The sequence below is a fragment of the Lactuca saligna genome, chromosome 6 (assembly GCF_052625555.1).
Source record: "Lactuca saligna cultivar CGN05327 chromosome 6, ASM5262555v1, whole genome shotgun sequence".
NCBI classification, from domain to species: Eukaryota; Viridiplantae; Streptophyta; class Magnoliopsida; order Asterales; family Asteraceae; genus Lactuca; species Lactuca saligna.
In genome coordinates this window covers 44,653,166-44,678,166 of record NC_136422.1, presented here as the reverse complement: position 1 = coordinate 44,678,166, position 25,001 = coordinate 44,653,166, and the positions used below count along the sequence as shown (strand labels likewise).

General features: G+C 35.9%; 1 non-coding gene across 1 annotated transcript; it reads right to left on the bottom strand.

Annotated features, from left to right (window-relative positions):
- Nucleotides 1-17,121: 17,121 nt before the first annotated feature.
- Nucleotides 17,122-17,270, bottom strand: LOC145003526 (U4 spliceosomal RNA). Its single transcript, XR_013661984.1, has one exon. It is a non-coding gene; the product is annotated as a U4 spliceosomal RNA (small nuclear RNA).
- Between the last annotated feature and the right edge of the window lie 7,731 nt (nucleotides 17,271-25,001).

The window sequence follows — 25,001 nt, the reverse complement described above, 5'->3', positions numbered from 1 at the left end:
AGGCTTAGGCTGCAGCTATCGTCACGTTGTGACCATAGTCTTTTCAGGCCGTGATAGCCATCTGAAAACACGTTCTCATATTTGGTATGCCATGTCATGACAAACTTCTTATTACATTGTGACATATGGTTGTCCTTAAAACTATGCCTTTGACTCCTTTATTCCATACACTGATCAATTCTAGGAGACGGGTGTTACAAATGCTCTCTATTCTCTAAAGGGAGAAACTCAATAGTGGGGCTAACTACCTCGATTGGATGCATAACCTAAGGATAATCCTAAGGTAAAATGATTATAAGTATGTCCTTGATGATCCAGTTTATCGAAATCAATGATCACTTTAGTAATGAAGAAAAGTTTGCTTACCGTAAACACGTTAAAGACTCAAATAAGGTTTCTTGCATGATGATCACCTTTATGTGCTCAGATCTCCAAAAGACTTTCAAAACACTTGGGTATACAATATGAACTTGTAGTTGGCTGAAATGTTTCAACAAAGAGTAAGCTGAGAAAAAATTGAGGTTGTAAGATCCCTAACATCATGTAAGCTTAAGGAGGGATGTTCGATATGTTCTCATGTTCAACAAATGAGGAACTACATAGAGTGACTTGAGAACCTCCATGTTGTTTTTGACAAGAATCTTATTATGGATCTTGTGCTTGGTTCTCTCCCTAGTTCATATGATAGTTTCACAATGACTTATCATTTGAAAGTATGGATAAGACATTAATGGAAATCTACAACCTACTCCAAACTAAAAAAGTTGGACTGAAGAAAGCTCAAGTTAACTCTCAAGCTCCAGTTTTTGCCATTTAGAATCGTGATGGAAAGAAGAGGAAACGTTCCAATCCTAATTGGAAAGGAAAGGTCCAACTGGACCTTTTTAAGGAGTACTTGAAAGATCTCAACGATGGTAATATCAAAGTGACTAGCTCCACCTCAGGTACTTATATGATCGAACTCTATAATACTATTAGTTCAAATTTGTGGGTTCTTAATACATGATGTGGTACTCACATATAAATTATATTGCATGATCTAAAGGAAAGAAGGAAGCCTAAACATATGGAGCTAAATTCGATTATGGGGAGTAGATGAACGTCATGTGTCTTGATAATTGGAGATTTCGAGCTGAGGCTTAGTAGTGGAGTTAGGATAAATTTAGTTAATTGTTGTTACTCATCTAAGATGACCAGATATATAATTTCATTTCGTGTGTTGTTTAAACAATGATTTCGTTTTTCATTTCATAACGAGAAAGGTGACGTTTTAGTTTTAAAAGATTGTTGTTTTATGTTTAAAGTTTCCGCTTGCAATGGTATATATGAAAGCAAAGACAGTCCAAAGATATAATGTGCCCATGACGAAAATAAAAAATGGCCCCTCAAAGTCATAAATATAAGAAAAAATAAATCGTAAATAGACACACCGTTATAAATTTAACCATTAATATTAAAAAACACAAATATGACCACAACATTACAAAAGCAACTAATTTAAAGAAAAATATTTTTCTTGGTACATTTTTTATAAGTTATTTTTTTCACTATATATATCATATACTCTTGGAATTATGGCCCCTTAGAAATATAGGTCCTAGGTGACTTCTCGGGTTGCCAACTATCTATGTCAGGCCTGTATGAAAGTGTTTTTTGTGTTTCCAATAATAAGAATGTTAACTTAAATATTGATTCATCATTTCATCTACCAACATCTTGTAAATAGATTTTTATATGTATCTCTAAATATTATTAAAAGAGAACTCTTAATTCACCAATAAAGCAATCAGGGTCCTTGATTGCGTTTTATTCCTATGTTTTCCACCATTAGATCAAATTGCTGACATCATTTTTTCCAAATAAAATTCGAACACAATTACATTTAACTATAGAATATATAATAATTATAGAATCTTTAAATTCAGTAATTATTTTATCAATTTAAACATATCATTCTATTTATATACATGATATTTTCTCTAATTAATATTGTTCCTAATTTAACTCCATTATTTATATCTTTTGATTTCCAAATTCAAACCCGTTTATATATATATATATATATATATATATATATATATATATATATATATATATATATATATATATTATTTTTTTTAAAGAACTCAACAAACAACCATATCAATAATTAAGTCAATATTATTCATAATTTAAGAGTCAAAATTAAAGTCAAAATTATTTATAATTTATCTCTCGATATATCCCACATAAAATGAATCAATTTGAGATAATTGTTTGGATTTTAAAACTGAATAAATAAAAAAGTCAATTAATTTGGAGTTTTTAATTAATATAGCTGATATCTTTTTTTTTTTCCCAAATGAATAGCCAAAAATCTCCAAAATGATGTCTTAGGATCCCAATTTTTTTAAAAGATAATAATTTCCTTATTTAAAATCACCCTATATATACGATTACGCTGAAGTGGTTATTCTTACGATTTTTGATTGAGTCCTGTGATTTACAGTGTTCTTCTTAAACAATCTTCTTCTCCAATTCTTTTTACAAGCTCTTACTTTACTGTGTTCTCCTTATTCTTCTTCAATTTCTTGCATTTAATATGTTCTTATTATTTGTTATTACTACGTTTTTGTTGAGAGGTCATGAAAAAAATTGATCAATCTACTTTAAGCATATTAGTTTCATTCATTTAGTTACAGAAACAAAATTATACCCTTTATATCGATTTTTTAATGTGTTGACCTATGTTTGTCAAGAAAATTCATAAAAGTCGTTTTAATGCATTATGACAAAGCTAGTGGAACCGACCAAAAGCAAGGCAAATAAGTTTTTTATTATTACACTTTAACTTCCATGAACAAAGACGTATCCGTTGTTTCAAGGTTTTCAATAACTCTTTTATACATATTATTATAATCTTCAATTAAATTTTCTAATTTTACATTATTGAATTTGTTTATATCAATTGTTTTAGTTTCAAAATAACCATTATAATACAATACTTTTGTCGGCGTGGTGTCACTTACGTTATTTGATTGTGACACAAAGAAACTTTTGGAAAAAAACACACATGAGTTGCTTCAAAAGTTTAATGAGGTTATCGATATTAACTTCATTTATATAAAACTAATTTTTACTTTTTGTCTGTCTATTTTTATAACTTAAATTTTTTTTTTTCATTTTTAGGAGGGTAATATGAAGATTTATCCGTCTGCTTTGAAATTACTCTTGGATAAAAAGTTGGCGTTCAATATTTAAATTCCTCATTATAATTTGAAGAACAATGTTGATGGTGTTGGAATAGTGTCTAAGCCCATAACTATATTTGGTATGTACTTGACACGGTTGTGGATGGTTCTTTTGGGTTGCCTTCACCAAAGCAACTTGACAATGTAATTTAAGGAGAAAGAGAGAATATTATGGTTTATTATATATTATAAGAATAATATATTAAAGGAGAAATCATACTAATTTAATTAGTATTGTTCATAAATTAATTAGGAATCAATTTGCTGACTAAAAGAGATTAATTAAATAAAGGGGTATAAACTGTCAAATGTATGATAGTTAAGTTTTTGGCTAAGGAAGCCTTATGGACTTAAGGGGGAACGAAATTATGATGGGGATCCATCATATTTTCATCCAAGGCCTTATTCCAGAAGGTTCCTTGGGCTGCTTGGTGGTTAAGCTGTCCATTAGGGTTTAGACTGAAACCCTAGTAGCCTGCAAGTATAAATAAGACCCCTAGGCTATGGAAATCAGTTACACATGCTTCTAAGAGAGCCCTAGGGCCGATTTCAGCACCTCTCATCCTTCCTCATATTTCCTTTCTTGCTCGTGGGGTTTGTGAACCATTAGAGAAGTTACAATTGTGACTCTAAGCTCAAGATCAAGAATACTACAAGGATTTCAAGCTACTTGAAAGAGGTAAAACACTTAGATCTGTTTTCTTTACGATAATTCCGAATAATATATGATAGATCTAGGTTTGCAAATCTTGGATTCAAAGCATGTACAATAGAGAAACCTAGATCCAAGCATTAGGGTTTGTATGAGCATACATGATTGTTTCTTATGCATAAAACCCATCAGTGGTATCAGAGCCTTGATTGGTTTCAATTGTATGTGATGCTTAACTGTTTTGCTTGTTGAAAATCGAGTTTTTTTGCCTCTGCCCGACTCAACTCGGCGAGTCAGTATCTGGACTCGGTGAGTAGGCCCCTACTCGGTGAGTTCAGAGCTGACTCGACGAGTTCGTGCATTAGGTAGAGGATATTTCGGGATTTAGTTGCTGTTTTGTCTTGGATCTGATTGCTAAATTGTTGTTTGAAGTTAAAATCCAAATTTTACCTTAATTAAATGATTATCCATGCCAAAACAATAGATAATTTCAAATCTTTTGAATATTGGTTGTTTATATGATAAATATGGATTATTTAAAATTATTTGGTAACTATGTAATGACTAAAATTAGATTAGGTCAAATATAGATAATTATAAAATTAATTGTTTAATTTAAATTATTTGTTATTTGATCCCTTTAGTTTGAAAAGTTCAAAACTTGTCCTCAAGTTTTGAAATTTGAGTTTTGTGATTAAAAGTTTAATTTTGAAGAATTTAAATTTCAAACCCTTAGAGTTTTACAAGTTTAAAATTCAACCATATACTGTTATATTATTACAAGCTTAATGGATATATATATATATATATATATATATATATATATATATATATATATATATATATATATATATATATATTAAAATGCTAGTCTTGCCGTTAGTAGGCCTCATTCACGAAGTCGGTCTATAAGGTGGGTATAAGGTTGCTGCCTATGAAATGGCGCTTAATGAGTGTACACTCACACCCACCGCTTGCTTGACTAGTGGAGGGTCATTAGCCGAACGGGTAGGATAGGGTAATCCTCTCCTCATTAAAAGTATAATGTAAGATACAAAGTAACTACATGTTTTACAAATTCCTAAACTTAGTTACTTTAGGGTAAAATGTGAAAATGACGCTATTCCATGGAATTACACTTTGTATGCTTGTCAAACGTTAGTGGAGTGTGTGTGGTTAACCGGCACACTAGTTTGGGATTGACATTGGTGGCGAAGGGTGACTCGATGTTTATCATAGATCAATGGAGCGTGTGTGGTTTACCGCACATTGATTAGGTGATTGAGACATTGAGTGCACCATGTTAATTCTCATGGTTATTCACAACCTGTTTGTGATCCTCGGTATCTCAGTCGCAAATTTGAAGTGCATATCGAGATTTAAACATGCCATTGAATAGTTCAATGAATCTCAAAGATCTAGGAGCTTTCAATACATTTAAAACTTAAATCTTCTTTTTCGTTTTTCATGGTGAGAATTAGTGAATCATCATTCACTTACCTTCAAATTATTTACTTTTAGAGTACGTCATCCCTTTCTAAGTTTTAAATAATGTTGTTGGGTTGTAGCCCTAATTTCTCATTTGGGTGTTTAATTAGGGACTCATTTCTAATCAAACTTTGTTCCATTTCTTTTTCAGATTTCTGCAAACAACAACAACAACGCTTCTGGGTCATTCTCATTGATGAACCTATGTCAAAAGGTGACATTTGATGGCTCAAACTTCAATGAGTAGATGAGGTATATTCGCATGATCACTCGCTATGAGGACAAAGAATATATCCTCGATGAAAAGCTTGAGAAGATCATCCCAGATGTTGCTACTCCTGAAGAGTTGGCCGCCTTTGAGGCCCATGAGCGTGATGCTATGAAAGTTCATTGCATCATGCTGGCCACCATGAACCTCGAACTCCAAAAGTCCTATGAGGACATGTATCCGTATGAAATGCATCAGGATTTGTTGGACCGGTACCACTAAAGCGCGAGACAAGAGAGCTATGAGATCATTACTAACATGATCACCGCTAAGATTGGCAGTAGGGAATCCCTAACCTATTATTTGCAGAAAATGCAGAGGTATGTTGATCGTCTTCTCAAACTTAATGTTAAGTTTGATGAGGATTTCGCTATCGACATAATCCTCCACTCCTTGCGCTCCTGTTACAACCAGTTTAGAATGACCTACCACATGAATAAAGAGGAGGTCTCCTTGAGCAAGCTCCAAGGACCGTTGAGGATTTCTGAGAGCAACCTCAAAGACAAATCTGTTGCACCATCCCCTGCTGTGGCTGCTCCCGTGTTGGCAATTGGTCAAGGAAAGGGAAAGAAGAGAAACGCTCCATGTAAGGGCCACCATAAGGGTAAGACCCAAGATGGTTCCTCTTTTAGTGGAACCAAAGTTGGTTTGGTCAAACCCTCTTCCGACCCCAAAGAAGCAGAGTGCTATTATTGCCACAAGAAGGGCCACTAGAAACGAAGTTGCCCTCAATATCTGCAAGACATAAAGGATGGGAAGATCAAGCCCACCTTCGCAGGTATGTATTCTATTTAATCTAATAACTCATCATTTGCTACTTCATGGGTTCTTGATACAGGTTGTGGTTACCACATTTGTTCTGATTTTGCAGGGCCTAAGAAGAAGTAGGGAAATGGAACATGGGAAGATAAACTTGATTATGGGAAACATAAGATCGTCGCCTGTGACCAGAGTCGGAGTTTATTATTTAGTGCTGAGTAATGGGTTAGGGTTAGATTTGGAAAATTGCTGTTATTCGCCAGATATAGCAAGAAACATTATTTCATTTCATGGATTGTTTAGACAAGGTTTTAGATATTCTTTTGATAATAGAAATGGTTCTATTAATGTTTGTTTAAATGGTGTCTTTTATTTCATTGCATTACCTTGTAATGGGATTTATGAATCTGTGATGGTTGTTGATAATTTAGGAAATGATATATTGAAAATTAATTCGTCTACTAGCCTAGACAAAGCATGCTTGTGGCATTGTTGCCTTGGCCATGTCAACAAGAAAAGAATAACCCAACTCCAAAAGGATGGAGTGTTGGAGTCATTCGACCTTAGGGACAACGACTCGTGTGAATCTTGTTTACTTGGGAAGATGACCAAGTCACCCTTTACTGGCACTTGTGAAAGGGGTGAGGGTTCATTGGATCTCATACACATCGATGTGTGTAGGCCCTTTAGATCCACCACAGGGGATGATTGCCGCTTCTACATGACTTTTACGGATGATTATAGCATATACGGATATATCTACCTAATTAAGCAAAATTCGGAAACCTTTGAAAAGTTCAAAGAGTTTAAGATTGAAGTGGAGAATCAGCTGGGCAGGAAAATCAAGATGCTTTGGTAAGACCGAGGAGGAGAGTACCTAAGTCTTGAGTTTCACGACTATCTAAAAGAATGTGGAATTGTTTCGCAATTGACGCCTCCGCAAACCCCACAATTGAATGGTGTGGCTGAGAGACGTAATCGAACCTTGTTGGACATGGTTCATTCTATGATGAGTCGGAATTTGTTACCAATATCTTTCTGGGGGTATGCCTTAGAGACTGTCGCCCACATCGTTAACTTAGTTCCCACCAAGAAGGTTACCAAGACTCCTCACAAGATGTGGATAGGGAAAGCTCCCTCGTTAGCACATATTAAGGTTTGGCGTTGCGAGGCTTTCGTAAGACGAGAGACTACCGGCAAGCTTGAACCTCATAGTGAGAAGTGTTATTTCATTGGCTATCCACAGAAGTCTTTTGGCTATCTTTTCTATAGACCGAATGACAATGTTGTCTTCGTTGCTAGAAGAGGAGTGTTCCAAGAAATGGAATTGATAAGCCAAGAAGACAGTGGGAGGCAAATTGATCTTGAAGAGATTCAAGAACAAAGCGATGAAGGAACCTCTAACACTGGCGCTCAACCCAAGGAGGAAACTCCTTTTAAACTCGTTGATGAGTTCTTACCTCTTAGACGTTCTAATAGGGTTAGTGTTCAACCCCATTTTTATGGTTTTCATATTACTACTGAAGGGGATACGTTTATTAGTGATGAAACACTAATGAATTTGGACAAACCTAGCAGCTACAAAAAAGCCATGGCAGGCCTGGAGTCTGCTAAATGGAAATAGGCGACGGACAGCGAGATTCAGTCCATGTACGACAATCAAGTTTGGAACTTGGTTGATAATGTACCGAGTCATAAGACAGTCGAGTGCAAGTGGATCTTCAAGAAGAAGACATACATGGATGGGAATGTGCACACTTAAAAAGCACGATTGGTTGCTAGGGGGTTTACTCAAACTCACAGAGTTGACTATGATGAGACCTTCTCACCAGTTGCGAAGATAAAGTCTATTAGGGTAATGCTTGCAATAGCTGCATTTCATGATTATGAAATCTGGCAGATGGACGTGAAAACCGCTTTCCTTAATGGGAAGCCGACTGAGGATGTATATGAATCAGCCAGAGGGTTTTGTCGATGCGAAGCATCCAAATAGAGTGAGTAAGCTTGAGAAATCCACTTATGGATTGAAACAAGCATCTCGCAGATGGAATCTAAGTTTTGACGAGAAGGTTAAAGAGTTTGGCTTTCTGTGAAGTGAAGATGAATCTTGTGTATATGTCAAAGCCAGTGGGAGTATAGTGAGCTTCCTCGTATTGTATGTTGATGACATACTACTCATAGGAAACGATGTCCCAACCTTGTAGGATGTCAAGTCCTGGCTTGGGAAATGTTTCGCTATGAAGGACCTCAGAGAGGCTGCTTATATTATGGGAATAAGGATGTTAAGAAACAGGGAAAAGAGACTGATAGGACTCAGTCAGGATACATACTTGGACAAGGTACTGAAGCGTTTTAGTATGAAAAATTCCAAGAGAGGGGAGTTGCCAATCCAAAGAAATACCAAGTTGAGTAAGACTCAAAGCCCGAGTACAGAGGCAGAGATAGCTGATATGAGTCGAGTACCTTACGCTTCTGCAGTAGGCTCTATCATGTATGCTATGACTTGTACTCGCCCTGGTGTGGCCTTCGCTTTAAGCATGGTCAGCAGATATCAAAGGAACCCAAGTAGAGGTCATTGGATTACGGTAAAGAAAATTCCTAAGTACCTATGAAGGACCAAGGAATGGTTTCTAGTACTTGGTGGGAGTGATGACTTGAGGGTACGAGGGTACAGTGACGCTAGTTTTCCGATGGATCGGGATAGTTACTGATCGCAGTCGGGCTGGGTCTTTACCCTAAATGGAGGAGCAGTAACTTGGAAAAGTTCTAAGCAGGAGACCGTGGCTGATTCAACGTGTGAATCAGAGTACATTGCAACAAGAGAAGCGTCGAAGGAGGCTATATGGTTGAAGAACTTCATTGGAGACCTTGGAGTTATGCCATCCATAAAGGAGCCGATGGAAATTTTCTGTGATAATGAAGGAGCAGTTGCCTTAACCAAGGAACCAAGACATCATGGTAGATCTTGACATATTGACAGAAAATACCATTTTATCAGACATCGGGTAGAAGAGGGACTCCTCGTTGTGAAGAGGGTATCATCAGAGGAAAATCCAGCAGATCCCCTTACGAAGGGACTGAGTAGGGTCAAACACTTGCAGCACGCTAGGAGCATTGGGCTAAAGGATGATATAAGTTTGTATTAGATAAGAAACATGTAATAGATAGTTTGTACTTGATATTTGATGAATAAATAAAATGGTGTTATTTATAAGTTACTGTCTTGTGTTGGTTATTTATCTATTGTTTCTATTTTTCATGCTTTGACTTCATGAATAATAAGATTATTCAAACGGTCCACAGTCGTTCATGTTTTGGAAGTAGATGTGAATGAAGACTGTCATGAATTGTTTGTAGATCGTCTAAAAGGTTTTGGGCATAGCAAAGGTTTTTTGCAAAGTTCATGAGTGCTTATGAATTTGATTTGAGCATTGGAATAAACCTGCGTTTGCTGGTATCAATTCGTGGTGTTGTACCTAAAGTGATCGCAAAGCGATAATATCATATAGTCTTATAACTTAGAGATATGGTTGTTGTTTGTTGGTTGGTTATGCATTGATGATGTGTAAATGCATCAGTAACTTGATATTATAAAACACATTGTTTTGCGTGACTCAATTAGTAAATAATAGATGCATATGAGTCGACTTTAATATGTTCCTTTTACTCTATGAGAATAAAAGTGATATCTTGGCCACTTGATGATTTGGTTTGACTTGTGTGTCGGGCCCGGTTAGAATGAGGTTGATGTGTTCAACTAAATTCTATGTCAAACAAATCAGAGATCAAGAAACAAGTGTTGGACAATAAGCATTGTCAGCATGATATCTAGAATAGAGGATTATACGATCCCTTATCTGAAAGACAAGTTGATCAGAGTTGACAACGAAGTATAAGAGCTACGATTGCTAATAGGATTCTGAAGTCATATGTGAGATATAGTTACTAGACTTATCCAAGTGGGAGACTGTTGGAATAGTTTCTAAGCCGGTAACTATATTTGGTATGTACTTGACCCGGTTGTGCATGGTCCTTTTGGGTTGCCTTCACCAAAGCAACTTGACAAGGTAATTTAAGGAGAAAGAGAGAATATTATGGTTTATTATATATTATAAGAATAATATATTAAAGGAGAAATCATACTTATTTAATTAGTATTGGTCATAAATTAATTAGGAATTAATTTGGTGACTAAAAGAGATTAATTAAATAAAGGGGTATAAACTGTCAAATGTATGATAGTTAAGTTTTGGGCTAAGGAAGCCTTATGGACTTAAGGGGGGACGAAATTATGATGGGGATCCAACATATTTTCGTCCAATGCCATATTCCAGAAGGTTCCTTGGGCTGCTTGGTGGTTAAGCTGTCCATTAGGGTTTACACTGAAACCCTAGTAGCCTGCAAGTATAAATAAGACCCGTAGGCTATGGAAATCGGCTACACATGCTTCTAAGAGAACCCTAGGGCCGATTTCAGCACCTCTCATCCTTCCTCATATTTCCTTTCTTGCTTGTGGGGTTTTTGAACCATTAGAGGAGTTACAATTGTGACTCTAAGCTCAAGATCAAGAAGACTACAAGGATTTCAAGCAACTTGAAAGAGGTAAAACACTTAGATATGTTTTCTTTATGATAATTTCGAATTATATATGATAGATCTAGGTTTGCAAGTCTTGGATTCAAAGCATGTACAATAGAGAAACCTAGATCCAAGCATTAGGGTTTGTATGAGCACATAGGATTGTTTCTTATGCATAAAACCCATCAGATGGTCATGTAATCTAAAACTTCAATGTTGATAATAAAACCATTTTGAATTGGAAAAAAAATTAACATAAAACAGGTAACATTCTTTTACAAAACATACTACAAACACTACAATTATTATATTCTTTTTTTATATTTTAGTTGATCAACTAACATATTTCTATATACTACAAATATAGGCGTCGTAATCCGATTCGTTTAACGTTTTATCGGCGAAATTCGGATGTCAAGACACATTAAATTTAAAGGTTTTACATATAATATAACCTAAATTTAATATTTTAATTACTTTAAAATATTATTACCTTTTAGATTGACATATGAATTTATTTTTTATATTTAGGATGCAGTTTCGTTTATTGGTGATAACGTCACACCCATTTCGAATCTTGATAAATGTATTGCAACAAGTCCACTAACTAAGTGGACATCCTTTAAAAAAGTGTCTAAACATGAAGAATTAAACACAACTTGGAAGATGTTTATGATGTTGATAATCTGGAAACAATGTCCTAAACCAAACGATCATTAAGATCAATGACAGATCGTACTTCTGGAGAAGCAAGCCAAAACTGTTAATTCCAAATAAAGAAAAATAATATATGATTTTGATGATTTTATATAAGTAGTTAGGTGATTTGAGTACGGTTGATTTCATATTATGTTTACATACTATTTGGTTTTTGGGTTAGATTTTTGATTACTGTAATATCCCAAAAATTCATGACCAAAAATTCATTTTTAATTATTAAGTAAAACCATAATTATCAAACCATTCCATCGAAACATGAGTCAAAGTATTTCAAAACATTATAATTAGAGTTTCCAAATCAAAACATCAAATTAAACATCACATGTTAAACATCATCGTGTGTGCAATGCAGTCATCCCGTGCTTTTCTCTTTGCAACTGGAGGTACCTGAAAACAAAAATGAAATTCGTAAGCACAAAGCTTAGTGAGTCTCCCCAAACTACCACATACCATATACATAGTCAAATAATCACATATAAACATATCGTGAGCCCCGCCCCTTTATCGGGCCCCACCCGACATCGGACCGAAATCCGGAAGCATACAAACATTCATCGGAAATTTCCCGGCATCAGACCATAATCCGAAAACATACAAATACAGACACATGCAAGACATCAAGCATACAAACATTCCTCGGACACCGCCCAACATCGGACCGAAATCCGGAAAACATATAGACCTACATTGGGCACCACCCGACATCAGACCAAAATCTGGAAAACATATTAACCTACATCGGGCACTGCCCAACATCGGACCTTAGTTCGGAATACATACAGTCACATATGCAGGCCGACATTGCTGCCTTCAACCCGTTCAAATAGGGGCAAAACTCACCTGAATGCTAAATCTCATGGTAAAGAATCTCTAACTGCTGCTCTGACGACTCCCCAAGCTATCATTACCAAAATAACACTTAGTCAAAACCCAATAATCCTTATTAGGGTAAAATGACCATTTTACCTCTGATCTAATCCAGTCCATCACCTAGGACCAAATCCATAACATGAAAGGCCCAATTCTAGATAGCATTTTTCAAGCCCACTAGTGCCCTAATAATGGCCTAATTTTCTAAATTGGGCCCAACTCCTCAAATGGGCCTTCCCTTAATCCTAAACATATTTTTGGCCCAAACACTGATTTTGATGACTCAATAAGGCCCAAAGCTAAGAAGTCCATGAATGGCCCAAACGAGGTCCAAAAAAAAAATCTAGCCCACTGCTAGAGTACGCAGGGCGTACTCTTCTGTACGCTAAGCGTATAGGCTGTATGGCTTGTATGTTGCATGTACATGCTTATACGCCCAGTGTACTGCTCTGTTAAGTCACTTATACCATTAAGCACTTAATACTTTATTCTAGGGGGTTGAAATTACAGATCCAAGTCCTCTTCAACGTGTTAATCCATAAAGTCACTGACTTGGTGACTTTACATGATCCAAATGAACCCAAACTCAAAGTATAGCAATCTACTTCCATGAAAACGGCCATAATTAAAGCATGGAAGGATTCTAATCCCAAAGCTGGCAACTTTATGATTGAATGAACCAAATAACACTGAGAATGGGAATTCTAAGCTTCATAAACTATAAGGAATCATGACACTTCATCAATGGGACCTAAAGGGTCCATAAACGCATACTTCAAGAGATCTAAGAAAATAAACACTATGTTCAAAGCTTTATACCTTATATGAATGCCAAATGTTGATAAGGTTCTAGATCTATAAGCCTTTGCTCTTTTTATGATGCTTCAACAATGGCCACTTTCCTTCTCCTCTTACACAAACCACCAAAAGTTTTCTTTCAAGCTCCAAGCTTCATCCAAGGCACTCTATGGTTTCATCAACGTCAAAAGGGGTGGTGGCTGACTTAAAATGGCCTAAGAAGTGGTATGGTCTAAGGGGAGTACGCCCTGCGCACCCTTTTGTACGCCCGATGTACTCATGGAATACCCACGATCTTCTCACCTTATACGCCCTGCGTACACAAACAGTATGCCTCACATACCCGATGACTCTCAAACCCTTAGAATTTCTTCCAACTATAACTACTTTGTTCTGTGTTCGTTTCTGACGAACTTTATATCCACTGAAAGGTGACAAGAAGCCCTACACTCCTAACTACTCACCTTTTCCTAAAAACTTCCTGAACAAGAACCCAAAATCCATAAAAGATCAAAATCTTAAATTACGATTATACCCATGGCATTTGAAAGCACTTGGATCACTTAAACCATGGCAACTAGATCTGAAATGGGTTAAATCCTTCTTTTCCCGAAGTCCTAAACTCCATGACACCTGATGATTAGGTCGCAGCCCCAAGCAACAAGGCAAATCTGAAACCGAGTGTTACAATTACTTTGCTTCATACTATTCGTTTTTGGGTTAGAATTTTGATCATTTAAATACATTTTGGATTTTATGAAATGGTTAATTATTCATCTATTTGCCTCTTGGGTTTAAACTCATATGAATTTAGAATTTTAATAATTTTTTACTCTACTATTACATTTGAATGTGAATTTGTTAGTATTGTTACAATGTTATTCATTACAACTTCAATATAAATATTAGCAAACTACAACTTCTTATGAAATTATAAACATTTATAAATTCTTGAACCGTTCTAAAACAATTATTTATAGTTCCTTGTGAATTAATGATAAATTTATTACTAAACATTTATCATTGAAGTATTATTATTTTAGATATTAATGAATCCACAATTTTATAGATTTAAATAATAAAACTCATTACAATGACGCTGGAGAGAGGCGAAGACTAAGACGTTTACATTTTTTTGGAAAGAGAATTTCCTTAATGAGGCTTTTTGGGCCAGCTTTCGCACACCGACTAATTCACTGCTATGAACATGAGGCTATGCCTCATTCCCTGGAGTCACTGCAGACGAACCTATATGGCCACAGAGGCTGAGTAGTGACAGGTTTTGAACATGGATCAATAAGTTATCCATCATATCTTCCACATGACTTACTAAGTCACCACAACCCATGTGTAAGACATTTACATATAACAAATAGAAGATTGAATTCTATCTCTAAAAGAGAAACTTTATTTCATCATCTAAAGAAATGAATATTTTTTTATTGTGTTTCACTTATACCTTTTCCATCCTTAGATCTAATGTTTACGTCATCTTGACCAATGTTTGGTCAAACACGTTGTTCATCAATGTTTCCGCTCAAACCTTCATCAATTTCTATTATCCCTAAAATAAAATTCAAATCCTCCCCAAATTTAAAGCCATAACTTATGCACTAACCATCCTATATGTTTGCAAATCAACATGATATATCTTCTTAATTATTCTATTTCTTTCTCAGTGTACATCGATGGTATCAAAATTCATCAAGGGCAAAACAATCACCTTGTATTTAATTCTTATTAATATAGTAAATACTTCTCATTTTGAAGATAATAATCGGTCTCATACATGTTAAATTACAATTGCTCGATTTCCAACTATCTAACTCAATAAATTTATGTAATTATTCTTAACCTTACTTTTTTCTATAATGTTATTGATTAGATTTAATATAATTAAATTTAAATTGCATAGATTTTTACTTGAAAGTGATGAGCATTAGTTGATGTTTTTATTGAAGCTTGAGGATGATGCAAAACTCAAAATCCCTATGTGGTAATATCATACATACTTAATAATTGATTATTTCGACAAAAATACTTTCCATTAACTTTGATAATTTTTTTTTGAATTAAGCATATCTTTATGATTATAAATTTGTTTTCTCTACTCACTTGTATTTATCATCCTGAAGATGAGAAAAGATTAACCATGTCTATATTGAAAATTGCCAAAAATATCTTATTGGTCATAGCTTTCTGACATGATCTTCAAATGTTCTTTGTTTTTTATTCGTTTTTGTGTATTTGATTTCTTTCTTCAAAAAAAACTCAGTTTTCTATTAATTTTGATAACAAATTTGTTGAATTAAGTATACTTTTATGATTATAAATTTGTCCATTTTCTATTGTTAAATCAAGTGTAAATGAATTTGAATAATCATTAAATTTCATATTCTATAATGTAATTTGCGCACTAATTAATCAAATAATAGTGCATATACAAGTGGTCGAGTACCTCCAAGACAATAAGCAAACATGTAAATTATATTCAATTTCACAATATTGTAATTTTTTTACTGGATTTAAATGAACAATTACTTTTTTCACTTGATTTAGATTCTTGATTACTCATATAAGGTTGTAATAAAATAAAACTATGATAAATTGAAAAAATTGGTTAGTAAAACCTTGAAATTTTGAAATTTGTTGGAAATTTTGTTATATGCCAAGTTAGGCTTCTTTTGATGTTGTCATGTTTTTTGATTTGGCTATGTAGGGTTCATTTGAAGTTTGATTTCTCTACAAGAATGTTAATGTTCACATCTAAGTGAAAACAATCAAACTGGTAAGTATTCTAAATGATTTTTTCTCTTACATTAATCAAACCTATTTTTTTAAGTGGTGTGTTCTCATAGATGTCACACCAATTGTCATTATATAGACCTTCTAGTGATCTATAGAAGAATCTGAACGGCTTTATGAAGAAATTTGCTGGGTTTTCAATGAAGTATCACTCTGTCAACATTCTTCTCTATAATTCTTTCTCTTATTTCGATATAGATGCATGTCACAACAATATGGCAGAAAGATGTGTTAGTAACCATTAAAGATGAAAAGGTAATATATAATTTAAGAATAATATATAAAGTGTATATTGTAGATTTATGATATTTATTTCAATGAAAAATATGTTGTTCGTTAGTTTTATATATATATATATATATATATATATATATATATATATATATATATATATATATATATATATATATGTGTATATATATATATATATATATATATATATATATATATATATATATATATATATATAATTTGATTTTGATGAGTTTGATCTAAATTTAATAATTGAAGCAGGTAGTAAAGATATGTGTTAAAGATTTTGAATTTGTATTGCACTATAGAAACCAACTATAGCCCCACAGACCATTCCCTCATATCTCAGTAGGTCTTAACATTTTCTAAAATTCAGCTGCAAAAAATTATGGATGCACTTCTTGAATCAATTCTCTAAACCGAATTTCTTTTGTTAGTTAGATGTTATGACCAAAATGCAAGATTTGTGAAAGTTCATTATTATTTATTAGTGTTAACCTTTAGCAAATTATGAAACTAATATTATATTTTTGTTTATAACATTTTTTGTAATAATTTATTTGATCGGAAGATATGTATATGTGATTGGGTGTGGTCTGAGAAATCAAATTTTATTTTTTATAAGGAAAAAGTACTTTAAAATAAACCAAATTACAATATTTGAATTTGATGTTTATGGTTATGAAAATTCACTTTATTTGTAATGTTTATCGAATTATTTGCATAATTTAATGTTGTTGGTACATGTAACAACTTATTGTTGCTTTTGGTTTGGAAATAGTTTCCAACCAGCAATTGATGCGCCTCGGTTAATACCTCATTAGTTGCGTCATTGCCCAAGCGAAAAGTTTTGTTGTTTTTGGTTTACATGGCCAATATGAAAAGAGCTATAGGAGCCTCCATGTGGATTGATACACCGAACAAAGTCAATTCATAAAACTACTACACAACATGTTTTAATCAACAAGTCGCATTATGTTGTGATAAAACAAAGATCACACAGATCATTTATGTTAAAAATTACTATATTAAAAACCTAAATTACTCTAATATAAATATTAAATATTTTTATCTAATAAGTTTTGTTCAAAAACTTTAAAAATGAATATAACTAATATTTTTTTATTAAAATTCAACCTATGATAAAATCACCTATTAATATGATATTTATTTAATTTATGTTCCATGCGTTTAACACGGGCTATAATTTAATTGTGTATATAGTAATTTAACAATGCATCCTTCGTTTTGAAAGAAAAAATGTCATTTGTCTTATTCATATTCTAAAGGTGAAAACTATCAATAACACCACTTAAGCAGCAACATAAAAACAAAGAAATAGCAACGAAAACAAAAAAGTTGTTAAAGGAAAAAAGTTTGCCAAATATAAATTTTATAATTCGAAAAAGGAAGTTGATGATTATTGTAAAAATAAAAATTAAGGATTTGTTTTCAATAAAATTTTATAATACCAAAAGAATATTGGTAATTTATTAAAATGGTCGAAATAAAATAGAAATATCAGCTCTTTTAGTAGACATAAATAAATATAATATATTTTTAATCCGAAAAAAACTAATAAAGTTCTGTATGTATTAACCTGTAAAAAAATATATAATAGATAGATTTCGAACGAAAATTTACCACACATGTTCAAGAAATAAGAGAAAGACATTAATATATAAAATGCTTTAGAAGTGACGTTCTTGTCGATAACGTTTACGAATCGTATAAGATATTTAATGGACATTTTGTATTTGATAATTTGTGGTGTAGTAAAATCTAAATACACACGAGGGTGAGAGTAGCACATGCATTATATAATAATGTTCAATTATCGTTGCATTTTGAATCTTGACATATCGTGCTTTGTTAGTATTTTAAATACACGTGTTGTATTATGTCGTAATGAATAAACAAAATTAAGTCTGCAGTGTTTTAAATTATTTGTTCTTCACGTAGTTTCTAATATTCTTAATGAATTATAGTTTTTCTATCATCAATTTAACTGTGAAAATATACACTAGTTAAATATATGTTTCCAATACTTTGGTACTTTGTTCGATATAAAGAAAACTAAATGGACTTATGTTATATTTTTTTTTATAGCAATATTTAATAAGTTTTCTTATTTTGAATTATAATCAAAACTAAGTTTAAATCCTTGCAAATCTGCTAAAAAATATTATTGATAATTTTTACAACATTTTGTTTGCAAAATTGTAAGTTTGTAATGATTAATTATGAATACAATATAACTAAAATGAACATTTTGTTTGCAAAATTGTAAGTTTGTAATGATTAATTATGAATACAATATAACTAAAATGAATAATAAAAGGTAGTGTTAAATAATAAAGCAATATTATTTATAAAAATACAAATCCATTAATTAGTAGGTTGGGTTGAGATTTTGAATCTTTTTAATTAAATTAATGGAGTTCAGTTAATGTTGAAATTAATAACAAGTTTACAATCCATCACCCCATTTCAAATATTATATATATATATATATATATATATATATATATATATATATATATATATATATATATATATATATTAAAAGTTTGTTTCTTTATGAACAATATCTAACCTAGTACGGGTTAGTTTCCTCAACCAATGTTACATCCTCATTCTCTCCCTCTATTCATACAAAATTACCAATTTGAATATGCCAGTCGCTTCTTCCCACTGCTTGCCTTCTCTCTGATATCTATTCATCTCACTACTCGGCACCTATTGTCCACCATCGAGTATCGATGGGTGCTAGGGTTTGATTTAAGGGATTGGGCTTCTTCTCCGTAACAGCAACAAGGGCTTCAACATCACCAACATCGCTTCTATTAATCACAATACTATAAGATTTAAGTTTCTTCAATTTTCTTCAACCGTTCGTCACCTGCTCTACCATCTCTACTCCATTAAACAACCGTTTCTTCCAAAAAAAATATATGTCAGAAGCCACTGCCACAACTCCCACCACCACAAAAGGAAGCGGTGGAGAAGGGAATCAAGGAAATCTTGATGGAACCTTGCTACTACAGCACTGATTTCGACAAGATGGAGCAAATCCATCTCCAACGGAAATGGAGGGGCAGGTAGCAGCACGAATCATTCAAATCATGGCACTGGTCGTGGTCAAGTAAGAGAATGTACTTACAAGGAGTTCTCTAACGCTAAGCCAAAAAAATTTAATGGAATTGGAGGAGTCATTGCGCTAATGCAATGGTTCGAAAAGACCGAAACAGTTTTTGAGATCTACTCATGCCAAGAAGCAAGCAAGGTTAAATTCGCTGCTTGCACCTTCATAGATCGAGCCCTCACTTGGTGGAAAAGCCATGTGAATTCGGTGACGCTCACTGTCACCAACGTCATGAGTTGGGAAGATCTGAAGGTTCTACTACTGGAAGAATACTGCCCAAGAGGCGAAGTGCAAAAGCTTGAGCAGGAGCTCTGGAATCTGAAAATGACTGGGTTTGACCTAGTCACCTACACAGCTAGGTTCAACGACCTCGCTGCATTGTGCCCTACCATGGTCAACCCAGAGTCAAAGAAGGTTGAAAGATACATTTGGGGGTTGTCACCCCAGATTCAAGGGCATGTCATAGCTTCCAACCCTATTACCTACAACAGCGCTAAACGCCTGGCTCAGCGACTCATCGACCACGGAGTAAAACAGGGTACCATTGCAGCAACCGCAAATCCATCTAAGGAGGCTCAGGGCCAGAGTAGGCCTTGGAACAAGAGGAGGGGACAAACCCTCCAGGAGAACCCCAAGAAACAACAAGTAGTAGCGACCCACGCTATGACTGTACCTGCCAACCCTGCCCCCACAAGCTCATATAATGGGAAACTTCCTAAGTGCAACCAATGCAAATTCCACCATCACGGTCCTTGCCATGATCTTCAATGCACCAGGTGCAATAAGAAGGGACATACAGCCCGCTATTGCAAAGAGCCAACCCAACCATCCGCCCCCACTGCTAATACCGGAGTAAGCCGTGCCTGCTTTGAGTGCGGAGACACGAGGCACTACCGCAGGGACTGCCCAAAGGCAAACAACCGGAATACCGGCGGAAGGGGCCGAGTTTTCGCAATGGGACAAGATGAAGCCATTGCGGACCCTACTGTTGTTACGGGTACGTTTCTTCTCGATAACTCGTATGCATGAATTTTTTTGATGGTGGAGCGGAAAGGAGTTTTGTGAGTCACGACTTTAAAGGCCTGCTAAAATCAATACCACAATCATTAAGTGAACCATTCATAGTAGAAATGGCCAACGGGAAAACCGAATGCACTAATGAGATATACTTAAACTGCACCCTAACTTTAAACGATAATCCCTTTTCAATCAGCCTCATGCCAGTCTCGATTAAGAGTTTCGATGTCATCGTTGGCATGGATTGGCTGAGTTCTCATCATGCGGACTTTTTATGTTACGATAAGGCCGTTCGCCTTAATCTGCCAACCGGCGAAACTTTCATTGTCTTGGGCGACAAACCCAGTACCACACTTCGTATCATCTCAAGTATCCAAGCTCAGAAATGCCTACGCAAGGAGTGTCACGCGTTTTTGGCACATGTTGTAGATGTGAAACGCGAAGTCCAGGACGTCAAGAATGTGCCTGACGTATGCGATTTTCCCGACGTTTTTCCCGAGGACCTTTCGGGAATACCTCCCGCGAGACTAGTTGAGTTCAGAATCGATTTGATTCCCGGAGCTACCCAAGTAGCCAAAGCACCCTATCGATTAGCCCCGACAGAGATGCAAGAGCTGTCCAGCCAACTGAATGAGCTACTTGGAAAAGGATTCATCAGGTCGAGCTTCTCGCCATGGGGAGCACCCGTGTTGTTCGTGAAAAAGAAGGATGGATCATTCAGAATGTGCATCGACTACCGAGAACTCAACAAACTTACCATCAAGAACCGATACCCCTACCCCGAATCGACGACTTATTTAACCAACTCCAAGGAGCCAACTACTTCTCCAAGATCGATCTGAGATCGGGATATCACCAGCTGCGAGTCCTGGAGAGTGATGTTCCCAAGACGGCTTTCCAAACGAGATACGGACATTACGAGTTCGTAGTGATGCCGTTCGGACTAACCAATGCCCCGGTCGTATTCATGGATCTAATGAATCGGGTATGTCGTCCATTCTTGGATAAGTTTGTAATAGTATTCATAGACGACATACTCATTTATTCAAAGAATAAAGAAGAGCATAGTCAACATCTAAGGCAAGTCTTAGAGACGTTACGGACTGAGAGACTGTATGAAAAATTCTTAAAATGTGAGTTTTGGATTAGAAAGGTGGACTTCCTCGGTCACGTGGTCAGCAAGGAAGGAATCCACGTGGATCCATCAAAAATCAAGGCTATCAAAAACTGGTCTGCACCAACTACACCAACAGAAATTCACCAATTTCTAGGTCTTGCTAGTTATTATCGAAGGTTCATTCAGAATTTCTCCAGCATCGCAAAGCCTCTTACCACTTTAACCCAGAAAGGTGTGACCTACCACTGGGGAGAAAAGCAAGATGTTGCATTTCAGACCTTGAAACAGGCCCTTTGCAGTGCACCCATCCTTTCTCTTCCAGAAGGCACCGAAGATTTTGTGGTGTATTGCGACGCTTCGAAGCAAGGGCTGGGCAGTGTGCTAATGCAGAGAGGAAAAGTTATTGCCTATGCCTCACGACAACTGAAAACGCATGAGGTCAACTACACCACTCATGACTTAGAACTTGGAGACACTACCTATATGGTACCAAGTGCACTATCTTTACAGACCACAAGAGCCTCCAACACATCTTTGACCAGAAGGAGTTAAACATGAGACAACGACGTTGGGTCGAATTGCTTAACGACTATGACTGTGAGATTCGCTATCATCCGGGAAAGGCAAACGTCGTGGCGGATGCCCTTAGTCGTAAGGAGTACTCTGGCCGAAGAGTGAAGTCATTAGCCATGTCGATCCATTCGCACCTATCAGCACAAATCAAGGAAGCTCAAATAGAGGCCTTGAAACCCAAAAACGTGACGGGTGAGACCCTTAAGGGAATGGACAAGAACTTAGAAATCAAGAGTGACGGAGCACGCTACCTCATGAACCGAATATGGACACCCAAGTTTGGTGGATTCAGAGAGGTAGTTATGAGCGAGGCACACAAGACTCCATACTCCGTACACCCCGGGTCAGACAAGATGTATCAAGATCTCAAGCAACTTTACTGGTGGCCAAACATGAAAGCGGAGATAGCTACATATGTGAGCAAGTGTTTGACTTGCGCCAAGATAAAAATAGAACACCAGAAACCCTCAGGGATACTCCAACAACCTGAAATACCTGAGTGGAAATGGGAGCGGATTTCCATGGACTTCATAACGAAACTGCCCAAAACTCAGGGTGGCCAAGATACTATTTGGGTAATCATCGATAGATTAACCAAGTCCGCTCATTTCTTACCGATCAAGGAAACTGATAAAACGGAAAAGCTATCGAGAATCTACATCCGAGAGATCGTACGACTCCATGGGGTGCCAATGTCTATCATCTCGGACAGAGATAACAGATTCACTTCCAGATTCTGGCAATCATTGGAAAAATCCATGGGAACAAGATTGGACATGAGTACAGCCTATCACCCCCAAACTGACGGACAGAGTGAGAGGACGATCCAAACCTTGGAAGACATGTTGCGAGCATGTGTAATCAACTTTGGTAAGGCATGGGATGTTCACTTACCTTTGGTCGAGTTCTCTTATAACAATAGTTATCATACTAGTATCAAGGCTGCTCCATTTGAAGCCCTTTACGGCCGTAAGTGCAGATCACCTCTGTGCTGGACGGAAGTGGGCGACACACAATTTGCAAAAGGTCTAGTCCCTGATAACACCCTCACTGGTCCGGAGATCATCAGAGAAACTACTGAAAAGATCGTGCAAATACGAGAACGACTGGAATCCTCAAGGGATAGGCAAAAGAGCTATGCCGACAAAAGACGTAAACCCTTGGAATTTCAGATTGGCAATCGTGTACTACTGAAGGTCTCACCCTGGAAGGGCATGATACGCTTTGGAAAACGTGGGAAGCTAAATCCTAAGTACATTGGACCCTTCGAAATCATTTCAAGAGTTGGTCCAATGGCCTACAAACTCTGACTTCCAATCGAGCTTAACAAAGTACATCCAGTATTCCACGTATCGAACCTGAAGAAGTGTTTGTCCGATGAAACACTTGTAATTCCACTTGATGAAATCGAACTAAATGAAAATCTTAACTTTGTGGAAGAACCCGTTCAGATCATGGATAAGGAAGTTAAACGAACTAAACAGAGCCGCATTCCAATAGTAAAGGTCCGATGGAATGCTAAGAGGGGACCTGAGTTCACATGGGAACGAGAAGATCAAATGCAACAGAAGTATCCACACCTCTTCCTCAGCCCTTAAAACTTTCCTTTTGTATTAAAACTTTGGGACGAAATTCCCTATAACGGGGGGGGGGGGGGGGGGTTGATGTGACAACCCGTCATTTCAAGTCATCAAAGATCGAGTCTTGTAACCTCTTTAAAAAAGGGATTAGAATATCATCGAAAAATGAAGTATTCAAGAACTCTGTTTGGAGTAAGCTATGTAGTAAAAATCGTCTTAAGGTTTCCAAACATATAAATAACACAAAAATCCGAGTTATAACGAAGAAGTTATGACCATTCTAAGTTTTTCCGACAAAAATCGGCGATACGAAGTTACGTAAAAACGCAAAGTTTCAATAAAACACTTTCCGACCTTAGGTGTCTAAATGAAAGTCATAGATATTGTTAAACTACAAACGTGCGTAAAAAGAACGCTCAAATCGGACATCGTATGAAAAAGTTATGAATTTTTAAACAAATTCCTTAATCACGTCATTTTAATAAATAAATAATAAAAATAATTTCGGAATTTGCTGACGGAATCTAAATGAATGTTGTAGATATTAGTCTCACCTACGCGTGGATATAAAGAACGTCGAAAACGGAGTTTGTACGAAGGAGATATGAATTTTTGAAGTTTGGTAAATAATTAAAATATATTTTTATTCAAAACTTCGGTATTATCCGAAGTATGAGTCACACAAGTAAGCCCCGCGTACACGAGTACGCCCAGCGTACTCAAGGCCTTGGCCTCGGATCGTCCACGTCGCCCCTATGCGAGCCTACCCCCCCCCCCCCCCCCCCGGTCCCATCCGAAGTCCGAGGCAGTCGAGGACTCGGTCATGCGTGACGTACGCGTACGCCCCGCGTACCGAGTCGGTTCCAGCCTCCTATAAAAGGGATGCGAGGGTTCCCGGAAAAATTGCTCATTCTCTCTCACTTTTCTTGCATTTTGCCTCGTTTTCCGTGCTCGCACTACCCCGAAGCCCTGGTCATTTTGTGCAAGTCCCGAAGGTCGATTTTACTCCCGAGAAAATCCGCGTTTTCAAGCCAAAGTTCTACTCGATTTTCGTCACACCTTCTTCAATCAATCAAGTGAGTTCATACCCCTTTCAAACACACTTTAAATACATTTTAAATAAGTTGTGCAGTACAGGTACACTTTGGG